Source organism: Cherax quadricarinatus, chromosome 88, assembly GCF_038502225.1.
Source record: "Cherax quadricarinatus isolate ZL_2023a chromosome 88, ASM3850222v1, whole genome shotgun sequence".
Classification (NCBI taxonomy): Eukaryota; Metazoa; Arthropoda; class Malacostraca; order Decapoda; family Parastacidae; genus Cherax; species Cherax quadricarinatus.
In genome coordinates this window covers 15846189-15870947 of record NC_091379.1, presented here as the reverse complement: position 1 = coordinate 15870947, position 24759 = coordinate 15846189, and the positions used below count along the sequence as shown (strand labels likewise).

General features: G+C 57.7%; 1 protein-coding gene and 2 non-coding genes across 3 annotated transcripts in view; 2 read left to right on the top strand and 1 right to left on the bottom strand.

The window, feature by feature from the left end:
• The window catches only part of LOC128698668 (uncharacterized), a 50933-nt gene extending 35128 nt beyond the window's left edge, over window positions 1–15805 (bottom strand). The window contains exon 1 of the mRNA XM_070104005.1: window positions 15605–15805. The gene's annotated coding sequence lies outside the window, so the exon portion shown is untranslated. The remainder of the gene's footprint in view (window positions 1–15604) is intronic.
• Window positions 15806–17909: 2104 nt separating this feature from the next.
• Window positions 17910–17981, top strand: TRNAW-CCA (transfer RNA tryptophan (anticodon CCA)). Its single transcript has one exon. It is a non-coding gene; the product is annotated as a tRNA-Trp (tRNA).
• Window positions 17982–20620: 2639 nt separating this feature from the next.
• On the top strand, window positions 20621–20692 carry TRNAW-CCA (transfer RNA tryptophan (anticodon CCA)). The gene has a single exon. It is a non-coding gene; the product is annotated as a tRNA-Trp (tRNA).
• The last annotated feature ends 4067 nt before the right edge of the window (window positions 20693–24759 follow it).

Below are 24759 nucleotides of genomic sequence, written 5' to 3'. Positions count from 1 at the left end.
GTAGGGAGTAGCACCTGCATTGTAGAATTGCTTAGGGCACCACGTACCAGTTCCACACCGACAGTATTCACACGTCTGCCATGTCTATCCGGCATGCTGATTGCTCAAAACAGGCAAACTGCGCAGAAAATCAACTGAATCGGGAGCGTCTGTGCAGCACGTCCACATGGCCCAGAAGTGATGAGGACAATGTATTGTTTAAACGTTTCACCTACACAGTACACTTCTTCAGTTCTTACGTCGTTGCAGCAGCAACGACGTAAAGATGATGTCATCAGTCCGTCAGTCTCAGAAATAGTTTTTGAGGTGGTCAGTCCCTCAGCCTGGAGAAGAGTTCAGCTCCATGGTCTGGAACGACTTGAACCTGATATGGAGCTGAACTCTTCTAGAGGCTGAGGGACTGACCCCATCAAATACTGTTTCTCCAAGATTGATGGATTCATTACACCTTTACTTCTCTGCTACTCCTGACTGTATTTGACTGAAGAAGCCTACTGTGTAGGCGAAACGTTTCAACAATAAAGTTACCCAACTAATGCACACGTGTCTTAATCATATTTTAAGATAGCCTTCAATAATTTAAAACTCTACACAACAAATCGCTTCAAGAATTATCCACCAAGTTACGAGATCCCGGAAAGTGCTCAGAGAATTATAACCCACAGCCTAAATAATCTAAGCCAAGGTTAAACTTAAAATATGTATCTTAGTCTGTGGTACACAAGTTGCATAGTGAGACACAGATTACTCGCAATTAAATGACTGGTGTTTTTCCTATCCTCAGTCTACAGAGGCCTGCATGAGTGAGAGGATTGTCGTGCAGCAAGATGGGCCCAGAGAACAAACTGTGTCCCTGTTTACCCATCAGTAAAATGGGTACCTGGGTTTTTGTGGACTGGTGTGGGTCGCATCCTGGGACAAAACTGACCTAATTTGCGGGAAATGCTCAGCATAGTTGGGCCACTTACCTTTTATATCCTACCTCCTCCCCACCCTCCCACCCTTTTCCAATATTTCCATCCTTACCCATCCTTCTTCCTTACCCATCTTACCAAAGCTCTGGTCATCAGAACTCGAACTCAGCATAGTAAGGGGCTTTCTATATAGTAGTAAGTCATTGTTGTCAGCTATGGTCTGTATGCCTTGTACATGTACTTGTAGAAATACATATCATCATCATGACAAAGGTGAAAAGGCCTGAGCTGTGTTCCACAGTCAGCTTCATGCCACAAGTTAAACAGAAGGAAAGGGAGGGATGGGGGAAGGAGCGCCATTGAATAAGCAAACGGCTTGGCTTCGGGCGAGATGCGTCCAGTCCTCAACTGACAATGGTATGTCTCAAAGTGCTGAATCTTCTTAATGGGCCACCAAACACCTACGTCGTGCCAAACCCTCAAAAATTTCTTGGCCAGTCTTTAGGACTCGTCTGGTCAGACACTTCCCAATGACATCTGTGGACATGACTCACGAAGTCAGCAAGGCAAAAGTCTATTATGTTGGGGACTCGCTTGTACAGCCATTGCCTCAGCATCTAATAATTCATTTCCCAGGACAGAAACACAACCTGGGCATAGACAGTATTCCACAACCTTGTAGCACACGTGAACACCAGTTCACCGCTGTGGCGTTGCCACCCCCTCCCACAGCACCAAGCTGTGGCGTTGCCACCCCCCTCCCACAGCACCAAGCTGTGGCGCTGCCACCCCCTCCCACAGCACCAAGCTGTGGCGCTGCCACCCCCCTCCCACAGCACCAAGCTGTGGCGCTGCCACCCCCTCCCACAGCACCAAGCTGTGGCGCTGCCACCCCCTCCCACAGCACCAAGCTGTGGCGCTGCCACCCCCCTCCCACAGCACCAAGCTGTGGCGCTGCCACCCCCCTCCCACAGCACCAAGCTGTGGCGCTGCCACCCCCCTCCCACAGCACCAAGCTGTGGCACTGCCACCCCCCCTCCCACAGCACCAAGATGTGGCGCTGCCACCCCCCTTCCACAGCACCAAGCTGTGGCGCTGCCACCCCCCTTCCACAGCAAGCTGTGGCGCTGCCACCCCCCGTCCACAGCAAGCTGTGGCGCTGCCCCCCCCTCCCACAGCAAGCTGTGGCGCTGGCACCTCCCCCCCACAGCACCAAGCTGTGGCGCTGCCACCCCCCTCACACAGCATGCTGTGGCGCTGCCACCCCCCTTCCACAGCAAGCTGTGGCGCTGTCACCCCCTCCCACAGCAAGCTGTGGCGCTGCCACCCCCCTCCCACACCAAGCTATGGCGCCGCCACCCCCCTCCCACAGCACCAAGCTGTGGCGCCGCCACCCCCTCCCACAGCACCAAGCTGTGGCGGTGCCACCCCCCCCCCCACAGCACCAAGCTGTGGCGCTGCCACCCCCCCTTCCACAGCACCAAGCTGTGGCGCTGCCACCACTCCCACAGCACCAAGCTGTGGCGCTGCCACCCCCCTCCCACAGCAAGCTGTGGCGCTGCCACCCCCCCTCCCACAGCAAGCTGTGGCGTTGCCACCCCCCTCCCACACCAAGCTGTGGCGCTGCCACCCCCCTCCCACAGCACCAAGCTGTGGCGCTGCCACCCCCTCACACAGCAAGCTGTGGCGCTGCCAACCCCCTCCCACAGCAAGCTGTGGCGCTGCCACCCAACTCCCACAGCAAGCTGTGGCGCTGCCACCCCCCCTCCCCCACCAAGCTGTGGCGCTGGCACCTCCCTCCCACCGCACCAAGCCGCTGTGGCGCTGCTACCCACCCCCTCCCACAGCACCAAGCAGTGGCGCTGCCCCCCCCCTTCCCACAGCACCAAGCTGTGGCGCTGCCACCCCCTCCCACAGCACCAAGCTGTAACGCTGCCACCCCCCTCCCACAGCACCAAGCTGTGGCGCTGCCACCCCCCTCCCACAGCATCAAGCTGTGGCGCTGCCACCCCCTCCCACAGCAGCGTCGTGGCGCCACCACCTCCCCACAGCAAGTCCGTGGCCGCACCTCCCACAGCACCGTGGCACTGCCACTCACCCGGCCGTGGCGCTGGCGCTCCCAACCAAGCCGGTGGCTGCCACCCCTCCCACAGGCAGCTGCCGCTGGCCACCCCTCCCACAGCAAAGTCCGTGGCCGCTGCCACCCCTCCCACAGGTCGGGCGCCGCCACCCCTCCCAACACCCGCCGGGCGCTGCCACCCCCTCCCACAGGCACCCGCCGTGCCGCTGCCACCCCTCCCACAGCACGTCGCCGGCCGCTGCTACCCTCTCCCCCAGCACAAGTCGGGGGCTCCTCCCCACAGCAAGCCGTGCGCCTCCGCCCCTCCCACAGCCAAGTCGGTGGCGCTGCCACCCCTCCCACAGCAAGTCGGCGCTGCCACCTCCCACCCGTCGTGGCGCTGCCACCCCTCCTCCCACTAGCGTGGCGCTGCCACTCCCACACCGTCCGTGGCGCTGCCACCCCTCCCACACCGCTCCGTTGCCACCTCCCACAGCACCAAGTCGTGGCGCCTGCCACCCTCCCCTCCCACAGCACGTCAAGCCGCCTGGCCACCCCTCCCACAGCACCGCCTGCCGCTGCCACCCCTCCCTCCTACAGCACTGCCGGCGCTGCCACCCCTCCCACAGCACTGCCGTGGCGCCAGCAACCCCCCTCCCACAGCACTGCCGGTGGCGCTGGCGCACCCCTCCCACAGCACCAAGCCGTGGCGCCTGCCACCCCTCCCACAGCACCTGCCGTGGCCGCTGCCACCTCCCACAGCACCCTAGCCCGCGTGCTGCCACCCCTCCCACACCCAGCACTGCCGTGGCGCTGCCAGCGCCACCCTCCCACACGCCACCCCTCCCGCAGCCGCTGCCACCTCCCAGGCACTGTCGGCGCTGCCACCCCCTCCCACAGTGCCGCGCTGCCACCCTCCCACGCGCCTGTGCGCCACCCTCCCACAGCAAGCCCCGGTGCCCACACCCCTCACAGCACTGCCGAGGCGCTGCCACCCCTCCCACAGCACTGCCGCGTGCGCCTGGCGCTGCCCACCCTCCCACAGCAGCCGTGGCGCTGCCACCCCTCCCACAGCACCGCCGGGCGCTGCACCCCTCCCACTCCAGCAGTGCGTGGCGCTGCCACCCCTCCCACAGCACTGCCGCCGGCGCTGCCACCCCCTACGTGCCGTGGCGCCGCCACCCTCCCACAGCACCGGCGCTGCCACCCTCCCACAGCGCTGCCACCCTCCCACAGCCAAGCCGTGGCGCTGCCACCCTCCCACAGCACTCCGTCGCTGGCACCCCCTCCCCCCCAGCACTGCCGAGGCCCCGCCACCCCTCCCTACAGCACCGTCCGGTGGCGCCACCCTCCCACAACACCATCGTGGCGCACCCCCTCCCACAGCACCGCCGTGGCGCCGCCACCCCCTCCCACAGCAGCCTGCGCCGCCACCCTCCCACAGCACTGCCGCGCCGCCACCCTCCCACAGCACCGCCGCGCGCCACCCCTTCCCACAGCAAGCTCGCCGCCGCACGCCGTCCGCCACCCTCCCACAGCACGTCGCCGCCACCCCTCCCACAGCCACCACCGTGGCGCTCCCACAGCCCTCCCATACAGCACTGCCGTGGCGCAAGCCATCCCCTCCCACAGCACGGCCGTGTCCCAGGCGTGCCACCCCTCCCACCAGCCCACTACCGCCGAGGCGCCGCCACCCCTCCCACAGCACCAAGCCGTGGCGCGCCACCCCTCCCACAGTGCCGTGGCCGCGCCTACCCCTCCCACAGCACCGCCGTGGCGCTGCCACCTCCCACAGCACCTGCCGGCGCTGCCACCCCTCCCACAAGCACTGCCACCCCTGTACGGCGTGGCCACCCCCTCCCACAGCACCGTCGTGGCGCTGCCACCCCTCCCACAGCACTAAGTCCTGTGGCGCCCTGCCACCCCTCCCACAGTACCCTGCCAGCCGCGCTGCCACCCCCTCCCACAGCACTGCCGAGGCGGCGCCACCCCCCACAGCACCCCGCCGGTGCCCGCCTCCCACAGCACCGCCGGCGCCACCCCTCACAGCGTGGCGCTGCCACCCTCCCTACATCACCTGCGTGGCCCTGCCGCCCGCCACCCCTGCCGGCCCTACCCTCCCCAGCACTGCCAGGCGCCTGCCACCCTCCCACACTGCCGAGGCGCGCCACCCCTCCCACAGCACCGCCGTGGCGCCGCCACCCCTCCCACAGCACCGCCGGCGCTGCCACCCTCCCACAGCACTGCCGTGGCGCCACCCCTCCCACAGCATCGCGGTGTAGCGCGCGGCGTGCCACCCCTCCCACAGCACTGCGTGGCGCTGCCACCCCTCCCACAGCACTGCCGTGGCGCTGCCACCCCTCCCACAGCACTGCCGTGGCGCTGCCACCCTCCCACAGCACTGCCTCGCTGCCACCCCTCCCAGCACTGCCGTGGCGCCTGCCACCCCTCCCACAGCACCTGCCGGGCGCTGCCACCCCTCCCACACAAGCCGTGGCGCGCCACCCCTTCCCACAGCACTGCCGTGGCGCTGCCCCACCGCCCCGCTGCCACCCCTACAGCACCGTCGTGGCGCTGCCACCCCTCCCACAGCACGCGTGGCGCTGCCACCCCTCCCACACACTGCCGTGGCGCTGCCACCCCCTCCCACACAGCACCGTGGCGCTGCCACCCCCTCCCACAGCACGCCGGCGCGCCACCCTCCCACAGCACTGCCGTGGCGCTGCCACCCCCTCCCACAGCACGGGCGCTGGCACCCTGCCACGTCCATGCAGCCGTGGCGCCTGCTAGGCTCCACCCCTATTAGCAAGCCGTGGCGCTGCCACCCCTCCCACACTGCGTGGCGCCACACAGTGCCAGCCGTGGCGCTGCCACCCTCCCACACATGCCGTGGCGCTGCCACCCTCCCACAGCACTGGCCGCGCAGCCACCCTCCCACAGCACTGCCGTGGCGCTGCCACCCCCTCCCACAGCACCTGCCGTGGCGCTGCCATCCCACACACTGTGGCGCTGCCACCCCCCCCTCCCACCCCAGCAGCTCGCCGCCTGGCACTGCCCACCCCTCCCACAGCAACGCCGCGGCGCTGCCACCCCCTCCCACACACGCCGCGTGGCGCTGCCACCCCTCCCACAGCACCTCCGTGGCGCTGCCACCCTCCCACCCACAGCTGCCGGCAGCCCTCCCACCCCACCCAGCAGCCGCGCCGCCACCCCTCCCACAGCACTGCCGTCGCAGCCACCCCTCCCACAGCACTGCCGTGGCGCTGCCACCTCCCACAGTCTCCACCTCCCACAGCACTGCCGTGGCGCTGCCACCTCCCACAGCACTGCCGGTGCCCGCCACCCTCCCAGCACTGCCGTGGCGCTGCCACCCCCTCCCACAGCACTGCCGTGGCGCCACCTCCTCCCACAGCACCTAAGCTGCCGTGGCGCTGCCACCCCTCCCACAGCACCGCCGTGGCGCTCCACCCCTCCCACAGCACTGCCGTGGCGCTGCCACCCCTCCCACAGCAAGCCGTGGCGCTGCCACCCTCCCACAGCACGCCGTGGCGCTGCCACCCCCTCCCACAGCAAGTCGTGGCCGCGCTGCCACCCCTCCCACAGCAAGCCGTGGCGCTGCCACCCTCCCACAGCAACCGGCCGCTGCCACCCTCCCACACTCCGCCGTGGCGCTGCCACCCTCCCACAGCACCTGCCGTGGCGCTGCCACCCTCCCACAGCACTGCCAGGTCCGTGGCGCTGCCACCCCCTCCCACAGCACCAAGCCTGTGCGGCGGTGCCACCCCTCCCACAGCACCGCCTGGCGCGCCACCCCTCCCACAGCACTCGGCCGTGGCGCGCCACCCCTCCCACAGTACTAAGCCGTGGCGCTGCCACCCCTCCCACAGCACTGCCGCAGCCACCCGCACCCCCTCCCACAGCACTGCCGTGGCGCTGCCACCCCTCCCACAGCATCCTGGCGCTGCCACCCTCCCAGCACCTGGCGTGGCGCCGCCACCCCTCCCACACAGGCCACCCGCGTGCGCCGCCACCCCTCCCACAGCACGCCGGGTGCCGCCGCAACCCTCCCACAGCACGCCGCCACCCCTCCCCACAGCACCTGCCAGGCGCCGCCACCCCTCCCACAGCACTGCCGTGGCGCCACCCCTCCCACAGTACTTCCTCTCCACCCTCCCACACCAGTGCCGTGGCGCCGCCACCCTCCCACAGCACCCTGCCGTGGCGCTGCCACCCTCCCTGACCAGCACTGGCCGTGGCGCTGCCACTACAGCACTAAGCCTGGCGTTGCCACCCCCTACAGCACTGGGCCGGCCGCTGCCAACCCTCCCACAGCACTTCCGCGTGGCGCCACCTCCCACAGTAACTGCCGTGGTGCCACCCCTCCCACAGCACCCTGCGAAGTACTCCCTTCCCACAGCACCGGCCGTCGCCTTCACCCCTCCCACAGCACCGCCGGCGCTGCCACCCCTCCCACACCGCGTGGCGCTGCCACCCTCCCACAGCAACCGTGGCGGCGCCAACCCCTCCCACAGCGCCGTTCGGCCGCCTCTCCCTCCCACTCGCCAGTGGCGCTGCCACCTCCCTCCACACTGGGCGCGGCCACCCCCTCCCACAGCACTGGGCCGTGCCACCCCTCCCACAGCACTGCCTGCTGGCGCTCCCACCCCCCAGCACCGCCGGGCGCTGCCACCCCCTCCCACATCACAGCCGTGGCGCTGGCCACGCCCCCTCCCACAGCACCCGCCGTGGCGCTGCCACCCCTCACACAGCGTGGCGCTGCCACCCCTTCCCTCACAGCCGTGGCGCTGCCACCCCCGCGCGCCTGGCGCCGGGCCCTCCCTCCCACTCCGGGCGCGCCGCCACCCCTCCCATTACCGCCGGCGCCACACCCCTCCCACAGCACCGCCGTGGCGCCTGCCGCCTGGCACCCTGCAGCACTGCCGTGGTAGCTGCCACCCTCCCACACCGCCGTGGCGCTGCCACCCTCCCACACCGCCGCGCTGCCACCCCTCCCACACCCCGGCCGTACCCCTCCCACAGCACCGCCGTGGCGCCGCCACCCCTCCCCACAGCAAGCGGCGGCTGCCACCCTCCCACACCGCCGGCGCTTCCACTCCTCCCACAGCACCTTGCCGGCGCTGCCACCCCTCCCACTGCACCGGGCGGTGGCGCCACCACCTGCACTCCCGGCCGCGCCACTTCCCACCAGCACGCCGTGGGCGCTGCACCCCTCCCTCCCACAAGTCCGTGGCGCACCCCCTCCCACAGCACTGCCGTGGCGCGCCCACCCACAAGCACGGCCGTGGCGCTGCCACCCTCCCACAGCACCGCTGGCGGCTTCCACCCTCCCGAGCAAGCCGTCCCGGCGCTGCCACCCCTCCCACAGCAAGTCGGCGGCTGCCACCCCTCCCACAGCGCGTGGCGCTGCCACCCCCTCCCACAGCGCCGTGGCGCCACACCCTCCCACAGCAAGCCGCGCCGTTACCCTCCCACAGCGTGGCGCTGCCACCCCTCCCACTAAGTCCCGTGGCGCGCCACCCCTCCTTGACAGCACCGCCTGGCGCCGCCACCCCTCCTCACAGCACCGCCGCGGCCGCGCCACCTCACACCCGCGTGGCCGCTGGCCACCCCTCCTCAGCCCGCCGTGGCGCCACACCCTCCCGCAGCACCGCCGCGGCGCCTGCCACCCTCCCTCATGTCGGCGCCGCCACCCCTCCCACAGCACCCGCCGTGGTGCCGCCACCCTCCCACAGCCCGCCGGTGGCGCCAAGCCACCCTCCTTGCATACACCGTGGCGCCGCCACCCTCTCCCACAAGCGTGGCGCCGCCACCCTCCCACTTCGCCGTGGCGCCGCCCCTCCCATTGGTTCAAGCTGTGGCGACGCCAACCCTCCCACAGCACCCAAACCGTGGTGACGCCATCCCTTCCAGCACTGCCGTGGCGCCGCCACCCCTCCCACAGCATCAAGCCGTGGCGCTGCCACCCCCCTCCCACACCGTCGTGGCGCTGCCACCCCTCCCACAGCACCAAGCCGGGCGCTGCCACCCCCTCCCACAGCATCGCCGTGGAGCCCTCCCACCCTCCCAGCAAGCGGCGCTGCCACCCCTCCCACATCACCAAGCTGTGGCGCCACCCTGTCCCACCAGCACCTAAGCTGTGGCCCTCCACCCCCTCCCACAGCACTGCCGAGGCGCTGCCACCCCCTCCCACAGCACCTGCCGTGGCGCTGGCACCTCCCCACAGCAAGCATGTAGCGCTGCCACCCTCCCACAGCACCTGCCTGAGGTGCTGCCACCTCCCACAGCACCTGCCGTGGCGCACCCCCTCCCACAGCACCCCTCCCAGTGGCGTCTGACCCTCCCACAGCACTGCCAGGGCGGGGCCCACCCTCCCACAGCACCTGCCCAGGCGTGCCGCCCTCCTCCCACAAGTCCGTTGGCGCTGCCACCCTCCCCACAGTACCAAGGTCGGGCGCCAACCCTCCCTCCCACAGCACTAAGCCGGTGCCGCCACTTCCCTCCCACAGCACCAAGCTGGGTGCTGCCACCCTCCCACAGCACTGCCGTGGTGGCGCCACCCCCTCCCACTGCACCTGCCGTGGCCTGCCATCCCTCTCCCATAGCACCCGCCGTGGCGCTGCCACCCTCCCACAGCACCGCCAGTGGCGCTGCCACCCCTTCCCTTGCCAGGCTGTGGTGCTGCCACCCCCTCCCTCCAGCACTGGGCCGTGGGCGCCTCCACCCTCCCACAACCACTGCCGGCGCTGCCACCCCCTCCCACAGCACCTGGCCGGTGGCCGCCACCCCTCCCAGCACCGACGTGGCGCCCCTCCCACAGCACTGCCGTGGCGATGCCACCCCTCCCACAGCACTGCCGTGGCGCCGCCACCCCCTCCCACAGCGCCAAGCCGTTGCCGCCACCCTCCCTCCAGCACGCCGTGGCGCTGCCACCCTCCCACAGCACCGCCGTGGCGCCGCCACCCCTCCCACAGCACTGGCCGGTGGCGCCACCCCTTCCACAACACTGGGCCGTGGCGCCTGCCCCCTCCCCACAGCACTGCCGTGGCGCGCCACCCTCCCTCCCATAGCGCATCCCGAAGCTGCCGGCGCCGCCACCCCTCCCACAGCACCTGCCGTTGGCGCCGCCTCCCTCCCACTGCCGGCCGCCTTGCCGCCTCCTCCCACAGCACCGCCGTGGCGCTGCCACCCCTCCCACAGCACTGGCCGGCGCTGCCACCCTCCCACAATCCAACTGGCCGTGGCCGCCCGCCACCCTCTCTTCCACCAACACCAAGCAGTGGCGCTGCCACCCCCTCCCACAGCACCTGGCCGGGGCGCGCCACCCCTCCCACAGTACCAAGCCAGGCGCGCCACCCCTCCCACAGCACCAAGGTCGTGGCGCTGCCACCCCTCCCCACAGCACCGCCGTGGCGCCTGCAACCCTCCCACACCAAGTCCGTGGGCGCTGCCACCTTCCCTCCCACAGCACCGCCGTGGCGCTGCCAACCCCCTCCCACCGCCGGCGCCTGCCACCCTACAATTTCTCCCTTGGCCGTGGCCGCCGCCGCCACCCCTCCCGTCCAAGGTCGGCTTCGCCACCCCTTCCCAGCCGCTTCCTTCGGCCGCCACCCTCCCACAGCACTGGGCCTGGCGCCGCCACCCTCCCACAGCACTCCGGGTTGGTGGTGCCAACCCCTCCCACAGCACTGGGCCGTGGCGCGCCACCCTCCCAGTACCGGCCGTGGCCGCCACCCTCCCACACCTCCGGGCCGTGGCGCCGCCACCCCTCCCACAGCACTGCCGGCGGCCGCCCTCCTGCCAGCGCCGCCGTTGCGCTGCCACCCTCCGGCCAGCACCTCCAAGGCGGCGCCACCCCCTCCCACAGCACCGTCGTGTGGCTGCCACCCCTCTCCCACAGCACTGTCGGCGCCCTCCCACCCAATATGCCGTGGCGCTGCCAACCTCCCACAGCACCTGCTGTTGGTGGCCGCCACCCCTCCCTCCCACAGCCAACTGTGGCGCTGCCACCCCTCCCATTCGCCCAAGCCGTTGCGCTGCCACCCTCCCACAGCACCGGCCGTGGCGCTGCCACCCTCCCACAGCACTCCGGCCGTGGCGCACCCTCCCACAAGCGTGGCGCCGCCACCCCTCCCACAGTACGCCGTGGCGCTGCCACCCTTCCACAGTACCTGCCGGCGCCACCCCTCCCACAGCACCAAGCTGTTGCGCTGCCACCACCTCCCACAGCACCAAACTGTGGCGATGCCACCCCCCCTCCCACAGCACCAAGCTGAGGCGCTGCCACCCCCCTCCCACAGCAAGCTGTGGCGCTGCCACCCCCTCCCACAGCACCAAGCTGTGGCGCTGCCATCCCCCTCCCACAGCAAGCTGTGGCATTGCCACCCCCTCCCTCATCAACAAGGAGTCGCGTTGCCTCCCACAGCAACAACGAATGGTGTTGACACCCCATCCCACAGCAGCAATGTGCGGTGATGCCACACCCACAGCACCAAGGTGCGGTGATGCCACACCCACAGCACCAAGGTGCGGTGATGCCACACCCACAGCACCAAGGTGCGGTGATGCCACACCCACAGCACCAAGGTGCGGTGATGCCACACCCACAGCACCAAGGTGCGGTGATGCCACACCCACGCACAGCACCAAGGAGCGGTGATGCCACACCCACGCACAGCACCAAGGAGCGGTGATGCCACACCCACGCACCCACAGCACCAAGGAGCGGTGATGCCACACACACCCACCCACAGCACCAAGGAGCGGTGATGCCACACACACCCACCCACAGCACCAAGGAGCGGTGATGCCACACACACCCACCCACAGCACCAAGGTGCGGTGATGCCACACACACCCACCCACAGCACCAAGGAGCGGTGATGCCACACACACACACCCACAGCACCAAGGTGCGGTGATGCCACACACACACACCCACAGCACCAAGGTGCGGTGATGCCACACACACACACCCACAGCACCAAGGTGCGGTGATGCCACACACACACACCCACAGCACCAAGGTGCGGTGATGCCACACACACACACCCACAGCACCAAGGTGCGGTGATGCCACACACACACACCCACAGCACCAAGGTGCGGTGATGCCACACACACACACCCACAGCACCAAGGTGCGGTGATGCCACACACACACACCCACAGCACCAAGGTGCGGTGATGCCACACACACACACCCACAGCACCAAGGTGCGGTGATGCCACACACACACACCCCACAGCACCAAGGTGCGGTGATGCCACACACACACACCCACAGCACCAAGGTGCGGTGATGCCACACACACACACCCACAGCACCAAGGTGCGGTGATGCCACACACACACACACGCACAGCACCAAGGTGCGGTGATGCCACACACACACACCCACAGCACCAAGGTGCGGTGATGCCACACACACCCACCCACAGCACCAAGGTGCGGTGATGTCACACACACACACCCACAGCACCAAGGTGCGGTGATGCCACACACACACACCCCACAGCGGTGATGCCAAGGTGCGGTGATGCCACACACACACACCACAGCCACAGCACCAAGGTGCGGTGATGCCACACACACACACCCACAGCACCAAGGTGCGGTGATGCCACACCCACAGCACCAAGGTGCGGTGATGCCACACCCACAGCACCAAGGTGCGGTGATGCCACACCCACAGCACCAAGGTGCTGTGATGCCACACCCACAGCACCAAGGTGCGGTGATGCCACACCCACAGCACCAAGGTGCGGTGATGCCACACCCACAGCACCAAGGTGCGGTGATGCCACACCCACAGCACCAAGGTGCGGTGATGCCACACCCACAGCACCAATGTGCGGTGATGCCACACCCACAGCACCAAGGTGCGGTGATGCCACACCCACAGCACCAAGGTGCGGTGATGCCACACCCACAGCACCAAGGTGCGGTGATGCCACACCCACGCACAGCACCAAGGAGCGGTGATGCCACACACACCCACCCACAGCACCAAGGAGCGGTGATGCCACACACACCCACCCACAGCACCAAGGAGCGGTGATGCCACACACACCCACCCACAGCACCAAGGAGCGGTGATGCCACACACACCCACCCACAGCACCAAGGAGCGGTGATGCCACACACACCCACCCACAGCACCAAGGAGCGGTGATGCCACACACACCCACCCACAGCACCAAGGAGCGGTGATGCCACACACACCCACCCACAGCACCAAGGAGCGGTGATGCCACACACACCCACCCACAGCACCAAGGTGCGGTGATGCCACTCACACACACCCACCCACCCACAGCACCAAGGAGCGGTGATGCCACACACACACACCCACAGCACCAAGGTGCGGTGATGCCACACACACACACCCCCACAGCACCAAGGTGCGGTGATGCCACACACACACACCCACAGCACCAAGGTGCGGTGATGCCACACACACACACCCACCCACAGCACCAAGGTGCGGTGATGCCACACACACCCACCCACAGCACCAAGGTGCGGTGATGCCACACACACCCACCCACAGCACCAAGGTGCGGTGATGCCACACACACCCACCCACAGCACCAAGGTGCGGTGATGCCACACACACCCACCCACAGCACCAAGGTGCGGTGATGCCACACACACCCACCCACAGCACCAAGGTGCGGTGATGCCACACACACCCACCCACAGCACCAAGGTGCGGTGATGCCACACACCCCACCCACAGCACCAAGGTGCGGTGATGCCACACACACCCACCCACAGCACCAAGGTGCGGTGATGCCACACACACCCACCCACAGCACCAAGGTGCGGTGATGCCACACACACCCACCCACAGCACCAAGGTGCGGTGATGCCACACACACCCACCCACAGCACCAAGGTGCGGTGATGCCACACACACCCACCCACAGCACCAAGGTGCTGTGATGCCACACACACCCACCCACAGCACCAAGGTGCGGTGATGCCACACACACCCACCCATAGCACCAAGGTGCGAAGGTCCCTTCCTCCCCCAACAGTATTAAGGTGCGGTGATGCCACGCTTCCTTCTACCACTGGCAGCCTCCAAAGATACACCCGTAGGCTTAAAGGCACCTAAAGCCAACCTTGGTACTCCGGATTTAGGATCAGCATATTCCCAAATGATCCAGATTCCTCTTCCTTTACCTCTAGCACCACCACAACCAACCAAGCACCGAGGTCCTCGATATGTAACTGACAACGATACTCTCTCTACAACCCAGGATCTACAATTTCGGAAGGAAGATGCCCAGAGACCGAACGTAGAAAAGAAAGCAGATTGGAGGGATGCTGAAGGGAAAAGTGAGGGATATTTAGGTTTGGTATGAGGAAGAGGACTGAAACATCTTATTCCCTAGATAAAGAACCTCTTCCTCTTAAAGAGGAATCCGTATAAGACCATGCTAAGCTTACCTGCTCCTCTCATTATGGATGATGGATATGAAATTCCTGTCCGAATCCAGGATGGAGTTCGTAAGCATTCGGAGAAACGTGTTCAGCTACTTTAAATAACAAAAAGGCACAATACCGTGACATAGGAGAGAGGAGCTTACGACGACGTTTCGGTCCGACTTGGACCATTTACTAAGTTACACTAACAGAGAGAAAGGGCAGTATATATAATCCAACAGACAGGGACGGGACAAGAGAGGTAGTAGTAAAGGAAGTAGAGAGGTAGAGGTAGCTGGCCTATATATACTCACTCCTCTCCTTTTTGTTAGTGTGACTTTGTAAATGGTAGAAGTCGGACTCAAACGTCGTCGTAAGCTAGCTATGTGCGGGTTATTTGTGTATTCAGCTACTAGCTTCTAACAGAGCTGCTAACAATACTTGTGCCTCTGCAAAAGATGTCAAACGTACTTTCGCTTCTTTATGTAACTCCCGGAATGGAAATCCTCGATATATATCGTAGAGCCTATTATTGTAATATGTTTTTACCTGTACTAACGGGAAGGCTAGCGAGCGGCCTCAGTCATGTGACCATAAGCTTCCCTGAGTGGGCTGCAGGGGTCGAGTCCAAGCTTCTCTCTCTCTCTGTCTGTCTGTCTCTCTGTGTGTTGTGTGTGTCAACAATCAATATTTGCACCAATAACTCATTACAGTTGTGACCGGGTGTGGAAGTGTGAATTGCTCATTACTCTATAATTTGTTCATGATTGTAGCCATGTATAAACGTAAGTAACGATACTTACAGGATTCATTACCTTTGTACCTAGTTCAGCTATCAAAACTTTGGGGGTCCCAGTCCCTGGACCCATTACGTACCTCTGTAATCTGTAAATACCTTTGTAACTTGTCATGATTGTGACCAGATCTACCTGGAGTTCATTACCTTTGTAAATTGTGAGTTCATTACCTTTGTAAATTGTGAGTTCATTACCTCTGTAACTTGCTCAGCTATCAAAACTTTGGAGTCCAGTCCCTGGACCAATTATGTATCTCTGTAATCTTTTGACTACCGCCCACAGGATGGGTATGGGGTGCATAATAAATATATTAAACTTAAACTTGAGTGGGTCGTCCTATGAATAACACCCACTTCAAGAGAAATTTGAATAAAACCCCCTACCTCTTTTGCACTAGATTCTGGCACTCGTGGTACAAGCAGGAAGCAGCCTGGTTTAACCTCCACCTTACACAGCTGCTCTGGCCGTACTGCTGGTCAACCACACACACACAACACTGGTTGCTGAGTTGGTAAATTTGATATCAAACCTATCATTTACAGGAGGGTTATTAAGCCTGCATGTGATCCATCCACCACCAGTCAATAATACCTTATTTCCTGAGATAGGGATTAGTATATCTCTCAGTATACATATACTGAGAGATATACACCTCTCAGTTCATACTACAGTCTTACCTACTCCTGGCGCACACACAACACTGATCACGGTGGTTAGTTGGTTAATAGGGTTTAAAGCTTATCGACTATACTAGGGTTATTAATGCTACATTGCCACTGTTCACCACCAGACAAGAATACATTCATACCTAAAATACGGATTAAAGTAAACTCTTGGAATATATACGCTGAGAAAACTACACCTTCCGGTTATGTATCCCCTGCTGACAGTGTCACTTTGTTAGGGTTGAAGACTATCCGCTACAAGTGGATAATTAGGGCTACACGAATATATATATATATATATATATATATATATATATATATATATATATATATATATATATATATATATATATATATATATATATATATATATATATATATATATATCATGCCTAGTAAACCGATTCGTCCAGTTTGACCTACTTAGCAAGGATCCACTTTGCCGAATAAGCAAAATGAAAAGTTGTTTTTGCTATAAATCAGAGCAAATCGATCTGACTTCGGGTGACCTAACTTGTGTGTTGCTCAGACCTGACCATCGCCTGACCTGACTAACGTTTCCTCAGCCGTGTGTGGACTGTTTATACTGTGTTACCTGGATACCTGTGTTACCTGTACCTGGAGTTTACCTGGAGAGGGTTTCGGGGGTCAACGCCCCCGCGGCCCGGTCTGAGACCAGGCCTCATGGTGGATCAGGGTCTGATCAACCAGGCTGTTACTGCTGGCCGCACGCAAGCTGACGTACGAACCATAGCCCGGTTGGTCAGGTACTGACTTTAGGTGCCTGTCCAGTGCCTTCTTGAAGACAGCCAGGGGTCTATTGGTAATCCCCCCTTATGTGTGCTGGGAGGCAGTTGAACAGTCTTGGGCCCCGGACGCTTATTGTGTTGTCTCTCAGTGTACTCGTGGCACCCTTGCTTTTCATCGGGGGAATGTTGCATCTCCTGCCGAGTCTTTTGCTTTCATATAGAGTGATTTTCGTGTGTAGGTTTGGTACCAATCCCTCCAGGACCTTCCAAGTGTATATTATCAAGTATCTCTCTCGCTTGCATTCGAGGGAATGCAGATCAAGAAGGACCTTCAACCGTTCCCAGTAGTTTAGGTGCCTTATCGTGCTTATTTATACTTACGTATAACAGGAGTGAACAAGGTCCAGGGACTGCAACACCGACACCTCAGTTTTCCCATCACCACACCACCTTTTCTTCGTACCATCAGTTCAACATAACCACTGCTGCAACATCACCATCACTCCCGCCACCATTTTCCTTATTACCACCACCCTAATTTCTACATAAAGTTCACCCCAGCATCCTCGCCACCTTCGTTTTCATCTCAACCCGCTGACTACCTTCGCTATTTCCCCACTACCACTTCAGCATCTCCGCCACAACTCTTGGTTCAACATTATCGCTGCCACAACTTCTATACTACAACCACAACTTCTATACTACAACCACAACTTCTATACTACAACCACAACTTCTCAAACCATCCTTCAAATTTCCCCGACACCACAGAGACTTGACCGCTTCTCCAGCATTACCATCACATCTCCACCTGTCACCTCTACCTCAGTTTCCCAATCACTACCTCACAGAACAACAGAACAGAGGACTCACAGGTAAGGACTCACTAGGGTCGAGGGGCAAGTGGGGACAGGATGAAGAATAGGTGGGGGATAGTAAATATCGGAGAAAAGAGGAAAGGTGTCAGGACTAGACCCAACTGCTAATCCAGGGAAACTGTCACTACCTCAATTCTCCCTCCACCACTATAACTTCGACACCACCACAACCTCCCAATTATTCTACAGCTTCCCCACTTCTACCACAACTGCCCCCGCCACTGCTACAACTTCTCCATCACAACCTTAACAGAACTGCACCTTTCTCACCACCACAACAGCTGGCAAGATAAAATCAACACTATTCCCACGCGTGGCGCCCAGCTGGCCAGCACAAGACCAACACACACCATCACTTGGTATATATATAGTCACCCACATGGCCATATCATACATGGCCTCGTGGCGCAGTGGTAGCGCGTCTGACTCCAGATCAGAAGGCTGGGTGTTCGAGTCACTCCGAGGTCATCTGTTTAATGACTCAGTTAACATTAAGCTTAAGGTATTCTATTCTGTAGCTGTTAATGTCGTACTTTGTAGCCAGAATCTGAGGTCTTGGCTTAATAATCAGTGGTGTGTTTGCCAAACAAGACGGATGTTGAAGTAAGTAAAATAATAATTGCACAACAGTGATTTTGGTCACTGCAAGATACGAGAAACGTAAATCTCGCAACAGCATTTGCTTTTTCTACTTCACCCTGTACTAGACGTACAGTAGTTGAACCTCCACAACCTCAAGAGGAAGAGAAACTGTAGATTAGCTTCCTCAAGAGGTTCAGGAGTAATAAATAAACCCTATCAAGAGGTCTAAGAACTATATCTCAACCCTATCAAGAGTTCAGAAGCTGATGATCACCTTGAGGCAACCCAAAAATTTTAGCTGAATACACTGAAGTCGAACACCAATTGTGAAGGCACACTAAACGCTTCTAGTACCTATAGTTTTAAAATCTCAGACGGCACAGGAGCTGTAAATAAACACATTTAAGAGAGCCAAGAACTACAATAATTTGACGCTTCTTTTTTATAATAATAATAATAATAATAATAATAATAATAATAATAATAATAATAATAATACAATAATTTGAATCACTTCTGAGGCAGGAATTACATGTATGCCAGGGATAAAATGTATTTATCTAATGCAAAATTAACAGCATTTGCTAGTTCAGTCGATTTAGCTGTTGCTTCACTATATCAAGTTTAAAACGAGAAGAAAAAACCAGGTTTATGATCCTGGCAAGTATGTGATGCCACCAGGGCCGGATTAAGGCCAGCTGATGTCCTAAGCACAGCCCAATAATGATGTCCCCTCGGCCCTTCCATTGTTTATCTGGTAAGATATTAAGACTGTTTTCTTCAAGGCCATCATCCCCCACTCCAGAACACACAACAGTCCTGACGATCACTTTGCAGGTGGTCATCACGACCTCGGCTGTGAACGCTCTTAGGGACCATGACTTCGAAGTGGCTCCTTTTCCTCTGTTGAGGGCCAAGAACTCGATGTTTGTGAATAAGCTTGTTCACAACTTCGCCAGCCAATCAACGGGCGACTTGAAACAATTCATTGAAGATCAAAATGAATGGGCCACCGTCGACTCCATCATTGATGTCAGCTAGACCTGTATACCATATACTTGTAGAAATTAAGATACTATTATTATATTATCACAAAAGATACAATTGCCAGCTCTGTGAACAAGGTCACCGTCACTGAAATCTTTATGGCATCTCAAGCACTCAGGAACATAGAACATGAGCGATTCCACCACATCACCCTATGTTGGACCTGCTTTGTTGGACCTGCTGTGTTGGACCTGCTATGTTGGACCTGCTGTGGTGGACCTGCTATGTTGGACCTGCTATGTTGGACCTGCTGTGTTGGACCTGCTTTGTTGGACCTGCTGTGTTGGACCTGCTTTGTTGGACCTGCTGTGTTGGACCTGCTGTGTTGGACCTGCTTTGTTGGACCTGCTGTGGTGGACCTGCTGTGTTGGACCTGCTTTGTTGGACCTGCTGTGTTGGACCTGCTGTGTTGGACCCGCTTTGTTGGACCTGCTGTGTTGGACCTGTTTTGTTGGACCTGCTTTGTTGGACCTGCTGTGGTGGACCTGCTATGCATGTACCAACCTCGCCAAGCACTGCGCTTTGAAAGGGAAGAAATACTACCGCAAGTGCTTCACTGAAGGACACACTCATAGGAACTGCATCTCTATCTCTCAACCAAAATGTCTCAACTGCAAGAGTGGTCATCACACTCTTGCAGCCAAGTGCCTTTTCAAGAAGGTAATCGTTATTAAACAAAAAATTTCAATCCAGACTTAAGTTGCAATCACTAGGCTTCAGTCTGACACTTAAAGTATTACCCAAGTTTCTGCTGCCAACTTTATTCCAAAACTCCCAGACGACGTTCCTACCAAGATCATATACTGCATGATGTATGCTCACATAAAGAATGCTACTTTTCCTGGAGCCTTCAACTCCACAATAAATGAAAATCTACGTGGAAAGCATCACCACCCCATCAGATCCTCCAGTCACTGCCGCCCAATCCACTTCTGATCAACCAGCCGCCCAGCCTGTCACCACCTCCATACCCACTGCAACTCCAGAAGACTAAGACTCACAACACTGAAGAAAAGATTGAAGTCGACCGCCATATCCCCGGACTCATCTGGAAAAACCTATGATTCTTCACTACACCGAACAAGAACACTGTATTCACAGGAGAACTCCACCCTCGACTCTGTAATTGTTCCATCAAACTTCACACCACGACATGTTCAAGATTTTGTGTAACAGTTCATCTAAGACTTCGGTAACTATGTACAACTCACGCACCTAACAAAAGAAATGTTCAATTTTTTAAGACAGTAAACTGGACTCCTGCGCCAGCTAACTGGTACACAGTTCCTGGGTTAAGTCCTGTCTCTGTTTCTACGACTAAAGGCAATCCTCTCCGGTATTATTCTTCGCCTCTTCCCATTTCTTTCTTCTTATCTGTGAATTAGTGCGCTCATTCGCGTGGCGCCCAGTTGGCCCATACGAGACCAACACACATCACTTAGCATATATATAGTCACCCACGTAGCTAACACGTACGTGGCCTCGTGGCGCAATGGTAGCGCGTCTGACTCCAGATCAGAAGGCTGGGTGTTCGAGTCACTCCGAGGTCATTTATGTTTAATTACTGAACATGGAGGTTAGAATATTCCACTCTGCAGCTGTCAATTCCGTACTTTATAGCCAAATTCTGAGATCTTGGCTTAGTAATCCATGGTGTTTGTCAAACAAGACTGATAACTGCACAAACATTACGTCTATTTTGGTCACTGCAAGATCCGAGAAAGATATATTTCATAACCTGTTTTTTCTACCTCAGCCTATACAAGACACGTTGAAAACTGATTGAACAAATATTTTTGCCTGAGAGTTTGAGTTTGAGAAAGACCTGCCTATAACTTGATCTCATCCAGGACACCATTACACAAGCAGCCAACAACGCAATACCAAAGAAAACTCACACCACTCGTTATTCCTTCAAACCGTCACTAAGAACAAGAAGACTAATTATCTGCTACCACAACCGCTTCCTCTACAACACACACAGATTTAATCAAGTTCGATTAGATCTCACTTACCTTAGAAACAACATTCTACACAGTCTAGACTAAGACCACAACAATCACTGGTCACAGCTCATACAACAAGATGACAAACAGCGTATTAAAAACACTGAAGCCTTCTGGAACTTTATCAAAAAAATAAGAGGCACTACTCCCACCAACAAATTCAAACACATCACCCACAACAACACACACATCTCAGACCCGCAGGCTGCTACCAACATCTTCAAACACATCTGGGAGAACATCTTCCACCCTCACCGACCTCACCCTAACGTTATTCAACACATTCAGAACATAGAACACTGGAACACTGCACACACACAAGATACAACACCAGATAGCCACATTCATCTAGACTCTCTTACCTCCTCCCAAGAACTCGACACTCCTTTCACCAACACAGACATTAAAATTCTCCTCAGACACCTTCCTTCCAAGGCTCCTGGCGCCTCTGGCCTAAACCATATTATCCTAAAACACCTTCCTGACTCTATCATTACTGCCTACACAAACCTCCTCAATGCCTCCCTTGCCTCTGGATACTTCCCTTCCCTCTTCAAAGCTGCTACTGCTATCCTCCTTCCTAAACCCAATAAAGACCACTCTGACCCTAGAAACTATCGCCCTATCAGCCTCCTCGAAACTTTAGGAAAACTCTTTGAAAAACTCATCAACCATCGCCTTCGCAGATACCTGGAACACAACTCTCTACTTTCTGATGGTCAGTTTGGCTTCAGAACACACAGATCCACACAAGATGCCATTAACATCATTCTCAACTACATCCACATAAACACAGAACAAAGAAACAGGACAGCCCTGGTTGCAAAAGACGTTGGAAAAGCTTTTGGCACTGTCTGGCACCAAAGGCTCAAGTACAAACTCTGCACTAACTTTAACCTGCCTCTCACTACTCGTAAACTCTTCTGCAACTTCCTAGACGGCCGTAACATGAGAATCAAATTCCAAGGCTGTTACTCTGACTACTTCACACTAAATGCTGGAGTACCCCAGGGATCTGTCCTCTCCCCTACCCTCTACATTTTATACACTAACGACATTCCAACACCTGTATACCAAAACTCCATCACACTAGCCTATGCAGACGACATTACACAACTTATCACTCATGCCAATATAGATACACTCACACACAAAACACAAAATGAGGTCGACAGGATAGCCATCTGGGAACAAAAATGGAGGATCAAAACCAATGCAGCTAAATCCAGCATTACATATTTTAACTACAGAAAACGTGATCCTCCATTACCTGTCGAGCTCAGAACAGCTGACACCCGCACTTACATCCCCATGACACAATCTGTCACTGTCCTTGGCGTTAATCTTGACTACCTTCTACGCTTACACGGACACATTCACTCAAGGCATGCAATAGCTAGTAAGGCCCTTGCGGGCCTCTACAAGCTGAAACATGCCTCTCAACGCACCAAACTACACCTCTACAAATCCCTAATACGTCCTCTGATAACTTACTCTCCTCTAGCCCTCTCTCTTGCAGCAAAAACAAACTTACTTAAACTGCAGCGTGTCCAGAACAAGGCGCTGCGCTGGGTGCTTGATATCAGATGGGAGGAGTTCGCCACAAGCGAGTCTCTCCATGCCCAGTTAGACATCCCTGCGCTGAATCTGTACTGGAAGAGGCTCAGTGACAGACAGATAGACAAACTTGAGACACGACATGACTACTGGACCTCTCTCCTTGACGAAGACATTCGCAGACCCACAAACCAACACAACCTTTTCTACTCCTTGCATGATCCTGCTCCTAACCCTACTTACAAATAACCTTGGATCCGCTGACAGGTACCATTCTCTGACCCACGTTTGCCTTAGCATTTTTGGGTTAAGACATGGCCCAGTTCTACACTCCTCTCTAGCCCTAAACGTCGCATGTCCTTTCCTCCTCGCTCACCCCACTGGAGTCCTAACAGAAGAGCCTGAATTTCTCTTCTCAATATCTGTCCCACGATCGCCTTCGCTGCTGGGTTAAGCCCTGGCTCATTTTCTACGACTAAGAACACTCCTCTCCAGCACTATTCTTCGTCTGTCCCGTCTTCCCCGCTCATCCCATTTGGGATCTTACCTGAACTTTCGTTCGTTCGTTCGTTCCTGTGCTGCACTTCCTACAAGAGTGATGGACTGAACACATCGAATCCAGGTTGAGGGACTGATTACCTCGAACTTCTACTCTCCTTAAGAACATAAGAACATAAGTGGTGACCTGTACTTAACAGTGGTGACCTGTACTTAACTGTGGTGACCTGTACTTAACTCAGTGGTGACCTGTACTTAACTCTGTGAAGAAGTGTCTTGTTTGCTCCCGTGGACTGAACCAAGATGCCCTCCATCGAGCAACTATACCAGCAACTTAAGGAAGAATTGAGGGCAGCGAAGATGGAGATACGGCGATTGACCGAGGAAAACAAGAGGATTCGTAGTAGTCCTCCTGTTTCGAGTCCTCAGGTCAAGAAGGGATCGTGGTCAGTGGCTGGACAGCAGGGGACGACGAAGTTGACGATCAAGAAGACGAATGGAAAGCCAGAAACGATGAAGAAGAAAGAGACTGCTGTGGAAACTCCCGTGGAAACCTCCAACGCATTCTCGGTGCTACCCGACGAATGTGAGTCTACTACTGGGATCGTCACGACGAACGACAACAAGGAAGGTAAGAATATTGTTGTTGTTGGGGATAGCCAGGTTAGATACATGGATAGGGCATTCTGCTTGAAGGACAGGAGTAGGAGACAAAGGGTATGCTTTCCTGGGGCTGGGATGGAGGACATTGTTAGCCGGCTTGACAACATCATGAACGGTAATGGGATCAATCCTATTATTTGCCTCAGTGCTGGAGGCAATGATGTAGGCAAGCGTAGAAGTGAGGATTTAGTTAGAAAGTTCAGGACAGCTATAGACATGATTAGGAAGAAGGGGGGGCGCCCTGTTATATGTGGCATTTTGCCAAGAAGAGGTGTTGGTAATGAATGGTTGTCCAGAGCAATTGGTATTAATTGTTGGCTGGATAAACACTGTAAGGATAATGCAGTACCATTCATTGACAACTGGGACAACTTCTATGGCCGAAATGACATGTATGCCAGGGATGGGGTTCACTTATCCAGGGCAGGTGTGGGTTTTCTTGCTAACTCAGTTGAGGGGGTTGTTAGGACTTTAAACTAGGATTAGTTAGAGGTATGGGTTTAGAAATGATTAATAATGAGTATGGATATATTGACTTATGCTCTGATATTAAGAATCTTAATAGTAACTGTCATGGAGTAACTCTGGGTAATGATAATTTCAGAAATTGTGTAAAAACAAAGATGAATAGGAAAAATGTGCAGAAGAAAAAACATATGATGGTATTTTATGCTAACAGTCGAAGTGCAAGAAATAAAATTAATGAACTAAGTTTGGTAGCATGTGCTGGGAACTTTGATATCATTGCATTAACTGAAACGTGGTATGATTTAAAGAGTCGGGATGTGACTGCTGAGTGTAATATTCAGGGATTTAAGTTGTTCAATGTGGATAGATGTAATGGGAAGGGGGGAGGAGTTGCATTGTATGTTCGAGAAAATATTAATTGTTGC